Genomic DNA, 9,712 nt, shown 5'->3' with positions numbered 1-9,712 from the left:
TGGATGACCTAACTCTTGGGTTGCCAGCTCTGGGTAGGGTAATACCTGGAGACTTTGAGGGTGGAGTCAGGGCAGGGAGGATTTAGGAATGGGAAGGACGCTCAGTGGAGTATAAAGTTATGGAGTCCCCCTTCCAAAGCAGCCATTTTCTTCAAGGGAACCACAGCCTGGAGATGAGCTATGATTCTGGCGAACCCCAGGTCCCACCTGGAGAGACTGACAGCCCTACTTAACTGACCCCCACTCCATGCTCTTGCATATTGTCTCCCCCACCCACATTCCCAACCCTTCACTCTTTAACCCCTGCCCAATGCTCTCTCCTTAGAGACTCCCTCCCAGCCTCCCCTCCCCTACTCATTCAGTTGCTTCCCATCCCACCCAGCCCTACCCTCTTTCACCCCCCTCCATAATTTTGCCCTCCAGCGTGTCCAAAATACTTTTGCGCTAGACCTTCCTCCTTTTCCTCCTCTTCCTCCTCTCCCCAAACAGCCTGCTTTCTGCTTTCCCATCTTTCTAGGGTTGTCATCTCCGTTTTGGGAGATTACAGGAGATTTGGAGGTAGAGGCTGAGGTTGGGGAATCTGGAGGATCTCGGGGGGGGGGGGGTTAATGCCACCAGAGCCCACCCTCTAAAGCCATCATTTTCTCCAGAGGAACAGAATTGGTAAGCAACCATTTTTTCCAGAGGAACTGGTCTGTATAGTTAATCCTGGGATAACTCCAGGCTCCCCGGGAGACTGGCAACCGTACATCTGTCCTCCTCAGCTTCACCGGACTTTCTTTTTCTTTTTGCCAGCCGCTTCTGCCCATGAGGGACCCAAGTCCAGCCCCCGTGAAAGGCCAGTAAGACATAATACAGCGGCCTGGGCTTAAAATGACTGATTTGCACTGCAGTTTTGAAATTGGCTCATTCCCTCCCCTGTTAGGTCCTAAGATTGACCTTCTCACTTTAGAATCACCTGTTTCTCAGTACTATTTCCAAACACAACCTGTGTATACAAAAGAACCCAGACCAAGATGAGGGGTATACATGGGGAAACCACACTCATCCATTTTCCCGTGGTTCCTGGGTTAACAGAGGTGTTACCCTGTCCTAAATATGCCACATTATCCTGTATTCAAGGGAAGCTCTGATTCTGATCCCCAAAAGCAGATTCTTCAGCCTGAATAATTTGGCTTATGGTAGCCATTTCACATGAGAAGAACCCATTTCTGGCTCACCAGAGCTTGTTGTATATTTGTCATGTCCTTCCCCTAAAAGGGCCTGTGTTATTTTTACCTTACAACAGCCCCCTTAGGGCAGGACACGCTGAGAAAGTGGTTGGGTCAAGGTCAGTCAGTGACCTCTGTGGCACAAGGAGGATAACTGAACCTGGCCATTCCAGTTACTCTGCCTGCTACACCACACAGACCCTCGAGCATCTGAGGCTACCTCTTCCCATAGTCTGGACCAGGGGTAGTCAAACTGCGGCCCTCCAGATGTCCATGGACTACAATTCCCAGAAGCCCCTGCCAGCATTCGCTGACAGGGGCTTCTGGGAATTGTAGTCCATGGACATCTGGAGGGCCGCAGTTTGACTACCCCTGGTCTGGACGATCTCCACAGTGATGGGGGCTGGGAATCTGATTTTCACTGGAAGGAATCTTACAGTTCCCAGAACAGTGGATTGGACCAGCCCTTCCTGCCCTTGCCTGAGTTTTGACAAAACTGGATAAGACAACCTGCCCTCTTTAGCTTCTCTCCACAGCAAGAAATCAATTTTCACTATCAAACTCGTAAGAAGGCCCCTCCTGATGCTTTGAGTATTATTTTCCCCAACAAACAACTCACTTTGCATCTCATAAGGGGCAAAAGGCTACTGAAGGGGTTCCCACAAAATCATTGTAGTATTTCTCCCCCTGTGTGGAATTCTCTTGTGCAGGGTAAGAGTTAACACTGGCTGAACACTCTGACATGGATTTTTCTTGTGTCCACAAAAACCTTGATGGGAACACAAGAAGGCAGGGGTTTCTCCCACCAAGGGGACATCAGCCTGTTTCCCCCCGGTGTGACCTTTCCCACAAACAAGAGATCTGTATGCCATCCAAGTTGTGCTAACATGGGCCACAATGCAAGCGAAGGATTGTAACGTCACCAGAGACGCTAGCTGTATGAACTTACGGACCAATGAGCAATGCCTGTTAAGGTTCTTTGGTGGGAAAGACAAACACATTGTCCCAGTGCTCTCTGTTCAGCATTCAGCTGGCCTTTGGATTCAACAAAGAGCCGTTTCCGAAGAACTTCTAGTCTGTGTCCCGCGGACTTATTACGAAGCATCTCCCACCTGTGGCTCAACAGGAGAGCAGGGCTGGCAGCTGATGACCTCTCCCCATCCGCACACAGAAATATCGTCCCCTGAGCACTGACCCTTCCTTGATCAAGGAGATGTTCTCTGCTCTGCTTTCCACAGGCATCTTGTGGTGCTTCCTGGGCATTCTGATGGGGTCTCTTTCTCCTCGTGTTCAGTGACTCGAATGAAACCTGTGGGGAATGAAAAAGAAATTAGAGGTAAATGTGAAATACTAGCAAGTATCATGCTATGGAGTCCAGCTTCCAAAGTAGGCATTTTCTCCAGGGGAACTATCCTGTCGCCTGAAGATGAGGTATAATTCCAGGAGAACCCCAGTTCCTACCTGGGGACTGGCATCCCTACCTAACCATTATACTGTATTCCCTTTATAAAGCTGTAGAATTTTAATAATAAATCATAGCAATTAAAAAAAAAACATTATCCTCATGCTTTTCTTCTCCCACTAGTTAAAAACTTAGCTTTGCCCATTTTCTTTAAGTTCTTTATGGGTTTTATATCTCACTTTTCTCCTGCCCTTCCACCAAAAAGTGGGGAAAGTTATAGAATAGAATGCCATCTTTTATTGTAATAATGGGGTATTTATGGGATTTTATGTGATTTTACTTTGATTTTATATTTTATTGTGAACCGCCGTGAGACCTTTTGGCAAACGGCGGTATATAAATCCAACAAACAAACACACACACACACACACACACACAAACACACACACATACACAAACACATACACAAACACACACACAAACACACACACACAAACACACACACACAAACACACACACACAAACACACACACACAAACACACACACACAAACATACATAAATAAATGAATGAATGAATAAATAAATAAATAAATGAATGAATGAATGAAAACTTAGGGTGTAGGATTGACAGATCTGGGTTGGGAAATCCCTGGAGATTTTGGGGGAGGAACCCCCATCTTTTGCAGCCAATTCCACTGCTGAACTACTTGGACTGTGAAAATTGTTTTCCTGATATCTAGCCGGTACCATGCTACATGCAGTTTAAGCCCATTCCTGTGGGTCGTCCCCTCTGCTGCCAACAGGAACCTTTCCCTGCCCTCCTCCAAGGAACAACCTTTTGAATTCAAGAGAGCCATCCTGTCCTCTCTCAGCCTCCCCTTCTTCAGGCTGAATATTCCCAAGGCCCTCACAGCCTTCCCTCAAATGAAAATGGTGCTAATCTAGATGGGCTATTGGTATGTAGTGTTACCTGCGTCTCTCACCTGTGTTCTTCTTGTGTCCAGGGCCACCTGTTGCTTCCACAAGAACTCCTCACCCAGCAGCAGCACCAAGGAAAACGTCTCTTGGCGCCGATCCCTCCCCTGGCTCTGGATTTCTATCAAAAGGGTGCTTTCGTTGGGTTCCTCTAGTCGTGTTCCCTAGCCGCAGAAACGCACGGAAATTGGCTGTAACTGGACTCCTGGTAGTAGAAACGCCAGATGTTTCGGGAAATCTTCTCTCTGCTGATGGCATCGTCTTATAAGATGGCCAACATTCCTTCCCCATAATCCTCTCTGTCCAGCCAAGTACGAGCCTGTTTAGCTTGCCCACTGAGCGTCAGTAGGCCAGCCACCCTTCCTGGGGTCCCTCTGGCTTGAAGGAGGGCTGGAAGGCCTTAGCAGCCTCCCAAGGTGCAGCCTCCGCTGCCAGCCGCAGTGTGGAGCCTCCATCGCCTTCATGAGTGTCCACCAGTGTTGGCGGTGATGACAGAGCCCTTCTCTCCACACCCTTAATGGGAGCAAGGTGGACTCTCCACGCTGGACCATGCGAAGAGCCTTCCTTGCACCAGCTGCTGCTTTTGTTTACTATGGATCCTGCAGGCACCTCAATTTCGTTCCTTACTGCTTGCGGGTCGATTTCACAGCAAAGGGGTCTCCGAGTTTCAAAGGCTATTAAAATAAGAGAGGGATAAAACAGGAAATTTCAGAGATCCAGATTTGCACAAGAGAAGTTCTCCCTCTGACACAGAAAGACGTTTTAATTTTAAATCGCATTGCAAACCTCCAGGGAACTCCTGCTATTATACCTGACCTCCGGACGAACAAGATCAGTTCCCCTGGAGAAAAGGGCTGCTTTGGAGGGGGGACTCCACAGTCTGGCCCTTGAATGCTGGGTGGAACTTCCTGGGTGGAACTGCACAGGTGATGTTTAACAGGGATGCCAGGTTCTCCTGGTGGGACCTGGGGATTCCCTGAAATCCTAGCCCACTTCCAGGTGACTGAGATCAGTTTCCCTGGAGAAAGGGTAGCTTTGGAGGGGGGACTGCATAGCATGAGGTTGCTCCCCACCCAAAATCCTCCCCACTCCTGGCCCCACCCCAAAATCTCCAGGTCATTCCCAACCCAGAGCTGGCAACCCTATTGGTAAACCACCCCAAGCAGTATAAGAACAGACTAAAGAAATACAATAAATAAAAAACAGAACTGGAGCCCAACAGCCCCATAAAGACCAGCAGCATTTCTGTGAGCCAAAGCTCACTTCATCAGATACAATTAAGAATGAAGATCCTTTATCCCTTCTACCTCCCACTTCCTGACTACAACCGGCCCTTCTTGGTAACTCCCCACCCACCTCCAGACCTGGGAGACATGACAAGAAGAACACCAATTTCTACTTGTTTATACAGGGAAAGTGGGTTTTGGCTTTTTGGGGTGTCATAGGGCTACCAGCTCTGGGTTGGGAAATACCTGGAGGTTTTGGGGGTGGCGCCTGATGAGGTAGGGAGCTCAGTGGGGCATAAGGCCATAGGGATGCCAGGCTCAAGGTGGCACCTGGGGATCCTCAGAATAACAGCTTGTCTCCAGGAAACAGAGATCAGCTCCCTTGGAGAAAACGGCCACTTAGAATGTAGACTGGATGCATTAAAGCCCCGCCCCAAGCCCCGCCCTCTGCAGGCTCCACCCCCAAAGCCTCCAGGTTTTTCCTAACCCAAAGCTGGCAACCCAACACAGAGTATATCTTCCAAATGTGGCCTCTTCTCCAGGGGAACTGATCTGTCGCCTGGAAATTCACTATAGTGTGTGTGTGTGAGAGAGAGTGTATTTGTTTGTGTGTGTGTGTGTGTGTGTTTGTGTTTGTGTGTGTGTGTGTTTGTGTGTGTGTGTGTGTGTGTTTGTGTGTGTGTGTGTGTTTGTAAATAAATAGATAACGTGACAGCTACCACATGGAGGGTGGCAACCCTGGGGGCCACCTCACTGTTCTCTACCCACTGAGAACAACACACACATGCCCCTCCTCTGCACTTCGATCCCCATCCTGCTCCAGAAAGGTTGCGTGTTCTTGGTACTCCAGGAGGAGTAAACCACTCAATATTCTTATGGGAATCAAGCCACAACCATCACCACTATAAGAAGAGCTGGTTTTGTGTACCCTGCTTTTTACTACCCCAAAATGGTTTACAATCGCCTCCCCTTCCTCTCCCCATGGCAGGTAGATGATGCTAAGAGAGCTCTGAGAGAACTGGGACTGGCCCAAGGTCACCCTGCTGGACACAGGTGGAGGAGGAATGGAGAATCAAGCCCAGCTCTCCGGATTAGAAGCTGCCACTCTTAAAACACAACACCAAGCTGGCTCTCAGCACCCCCAAGGAAATGACAGCCCCGAGGAGGGCAACCCAAATAAATATATGTTGCCAAAGGGTATAGATCAGCCCACTAATCCAGAATCCAATTTCTCACAGCAGCAAGCAAGAACCTTCCCTGCCCTATGATATTACAATTCTGGGGAACTCACTGTAAACTCCAAACAGAAATAAGAAATCAATCCTTTACTCAATGAGGAATTACATTGTTGAATCAACTGCATTAACCCCCAGTGGATACAGGATAAAAGTGTTATGCCCCCTTAATCTAAAGATTAATGAGGTCTATTTATACTTTATGATCCTCTGAACCATGAAAAACTGCAGTTGGCCACTTCTCTTAAAAGGGCAGAGTTTACTCTTTACATGAACCCAAAAACTTAGAGCAGGGGTAGTCAAACTGCGGCCCTCCAGATGTCCATGGACTACAATTCCCAGTAGCCCTGGCAGTAGCGCTGGCAGGGGCTTCTGGGAATTGTAGTCCATGGACATCTGGAGGGCCGCAGTTTGACTACCCCTGACTTAGAGTACTGCTAAACTTTTTATACACTGCTTTTCACTACCCAAAGGAGTCTCAAAGCAGCTTACAATCACCTCCCCTTCCTCTCCCCACAACAGACGCCCTGTATGATAGGTGGAGCTGAGAGAGCTCTAAGAGCACTGCTCTGTGAGAACAGCTCTGAGAGAACTGTGACTGGCTCAAGGTCACCCAGCTGGCTACATGTGGAAGAGTTAGGGAGTCAAACCCTGTTCTCCAGGTTAGAAGCTGTCACTTTTTATCACTACACCAAGCTGGCTCTAGAATAGCAACCACATTAAACAACAAAATTGAAATGAACAAAAAGAAGAAAACATAAACACAGCCTAGACTGGCCCAGACTAGTGGGGTACTTCATGCAGACCTGAGGCTGTAAGCCAAAGTGACTGACTCCTAGGTTGCCAACTCCAGGCTGGAAGATTCCTGGAGATTTGGCAGTAGAACATTCCTAAACAGTCACTTTCTGCAGGGAACCTGATCTCTGTAGTCTGTAGATGAGCTGTAATTCCAGGAGATCTCCAGGCCCTGCCTGGAGAAATGAAGCCCCAGCCTTCAACTATGCCCAAACAAGGTATTGGCAAGCAGAGGAGAAACACAGATCAGAGAAAGCCCAGCTACCTCCATCAAGTATCTGATCCATTTCCTCCCCTGCCTGAACCGCTTCAGTCTCCCCTCTCGATAGGGCTCCAAGCAGACCCCAAAACTCACCTTCATAGACCAAAACCAGCTGCTCAGTTAACATAACCGGTATGCCCACGGCAGAGACTGTTAGGCATAACAGAAACGAAAATGCAGTGGAAGGGTGTTGAAAAATGTTAAGCACAAAATACAAATAAACACCATCAAATATCAAAGTGGCTCTATTTGGCACGCAAACACAACAATAGAAACTTATCAGTGCACAAAATGCCTCACATGACACACACACAGGCTCTCTAATTGTATCCTGAGTCCCGTAGGTTTGTATTGTTGTAATTGCATGCAAAATAGTTGACAGTGCTTGTTTGTATTCTGTGCTCAGCATTCCTGCTAGCCGGGCTGGGGGGGGGCAGGGGGGGCCTGTCCCTTTAAGAGAAGCTCAGTTGTGTGAAAGTGGGTGAATCTCACCACCTGCATCCTATTAAGCCTCTTTTAAAGGGACAGAATTCCTACCCGACCCCAAGGCAGCCCAAAACTTGTTATCATAATCCTGCCTTTTCCTGCAACAAGCGCATATTATGAGCATAGGAAGAGCTCTGCAGGATCAGACCAGAGGTCCCTCTAGTCCTGCCTCCTGTAGCAGCCAACGGGGCAGAGAGACCTTTCCCTAACTCTGGGGCTGAGGCTCTCCTCTGCCGTCATGGCTAGTAGCCACATCTTCCATGAATTGCCTTTTCAAATGGGTTCCTCCTGGGGCCATCACCACATCCTCTGGCAGCAAACTCCATGCTTCAATCACTCTCTATGTAAAGTAGCCTCCCCTTCTGTCCATCCTGAAACTGCTGCCCACTAGCTTAATTGGATGTCCTCAAATTATACCCTTTGAGGAGAGGGTGAAACAGTTCCCTTTGTCAACCCCCTCCCCTCCATGCATAATTTTATAAACCTCTCTCACGTTTCCTGCTTGGTGCTACTTTGGTGTAGTGGTTAGGAGTGTGGACTTCTAATCTGGCGAGCCAGGTTCGATTCTGCACTCCTCCCCCACGTGCAGCCAGCTGGGTGACCTTGGGCTCGCCACGGCACTGATAGAGCTGTTCTGCCCGAGCAGTGATATCAGGGCTCTCTCAGCCTCACCCACCTCACAGGGTGTCTGTGGTGGGGAGAGGAATGGGAAGGCGACTGTAAGCCGCTTTGAGACTCCTTCGGGTAGAGAAAAGCGGCATATAAGAACCAACTCTTCTTATTCTAAGTAGTATCATTCAGTCCTACCCAGTAAATTCAGACACCACCTCTGCAAGGGCTGGGCTTTCCCATAAGCACAACTTTTGTTGGCAGGAACCACCCAGAGTCCATGGGGGGGGGGGGAAGAAGTGCTGTACAAATTATTATTATTATCCCCGTGCTCCAAATCCGTTTTCTCAGTCCGCTTCCTTTCCCTCTAAATTCCTGTAAGCCCTCGATTCATTACTTCGCTCCGCCTATGCCTTCCTCTGACAATTGCACGGGCTCCTAACCTAACAGAGAGGAGCGCCGCAAGACTCAATGGGAAAGTCAGAATATCGCAGGTGCAAACAGCGCAAAACAAGTGTAAAGCAGCGCAAGACTTACCCGAATCCCCCCGCAAGGTCTGCTAAATAACGGCTCGGCTGGGCGTCACTCTCCCTCCGCTCCTGCCCCGGCGATTAATGCCTCCAGCCCGCGTCTATCTTGGTTTAAATACCTTTCCCAATTAGCGTGTGAAACAAGGGGGGCGGCGGCGGGGAGAGACACGTCCGGTGCTCAAAGGACCGCTAGAGTAGCATTGTTGGGCAGACACCCGAGGGACTCTCTAAAGCAGGGGTAGCCAACCTGTGGTCCTCCAGATGTCCATGGACTACAATTCCCATGAGCCCCTGCCAGCATTTGCTGGCAGGGGCTCATGGGGATTGTAGTCCATGGACATCTGGAGGACCACAGGTTGGCTACCCCTGCTCTAAAGCGCAGGCTCTGCTGGTCTCTGCGGTGCCCCTGAACTCGGATCTCGTGGTCTTGGGGATGGGGAAAAAGTTTTGGCCCCTTTAGCAGGAAGGCGTCCGTCCGCTTAGGGTAGCCTTCGCTGGAAACCGGACGTGTGGGGAGGATGCGTTTGGTACCTTTCTCTGCCTTCTCCTTTCTATGGGAGTTGGACCTCGCTTTAGAATCCTGAACTTTTAGAGACGTTTTAAATTTAAATTGTTTTGGGAGGGGGGATTAAATTTTCTGATATTTGTTTTAAAAAAAGAGAAAAGCTGAGTCCAAAATAAAGAGAAAATGACGGACAATTGGGCTGCCAGGTGCCTGGAGAAAATAGTGTCCTGTCTCTTTAATGATGACATGATGTTATCGAGTTGCCAACTCTGGTTGGGCACCACCTGGAGTCTTTGGGGTGGAGCTGGGAGTGGGCAGGATCTGGGGGACTCAGTGGGGCATAATGTTATGGAGTTCACCCTCCAAAGCTGCCCTTTGCTGCAGGGGAACTGAATTCTGTCACCTGCAGATGAGCTGCAATTCCACAAGATCCCCAGGTCCTGCCTGGAGGCTGGCATCCTGCTCAGCTCCATC

The 9,712-nt window shown here is 49.1% G+C and overlaps 1 long non-coding RNA gene across 2 annotated transcripts; it reads right to left on the bottom strand.

Moving 5' to 3' along the window:
• Positions 1–1,604: 1,604 nt before the first annotated feature.
• On the bottom strand, positions 1,605–8,844 carry LOC143834193 (uncharacterized). 2 transcript variants are annotated; one of them, XR_013229749.1, is made up of 3 exons: positions 8,741–8,844; positions 3,599–4,264; positions 1,605–2,520 (listed from the first exon to the last, which is right to left on the bottom strand). It is a non-coding gene; the product is annotated as an uncharacterized LOC143834193 (long non-coding RNA). The 2 variants fall into 2 exon arrangements; XR_013229750.1 differs by lacking the exon at positions 8,741–8,844 and adding an exon at positions 5,063–5,195.
• Positions 8,845–9,712: the final 868 nt, after the last annotated feature.

The sequence above is a fragment of the Paroedura picta genome, chromosome 3 (genome assembly GCF_049243985.1).
Source record: "Paroedura picta isolate Pp20150507F chromosome 3, Ppicta_v3.0, whole genome shotgun sequence".
Classification (NCBI taxonomy): domain Eukaryota; kingdom Metazoa; phylum Chordata; class Lepidosauria; order Squamata; family Gekkonidae; genus Paroedura; species Paroedura picta.
The sequence above is the reverse complement of the archived record's forward strand: the minus strand, read 5'-3'. Positions and strand labels throughout refer to the sequence as shown.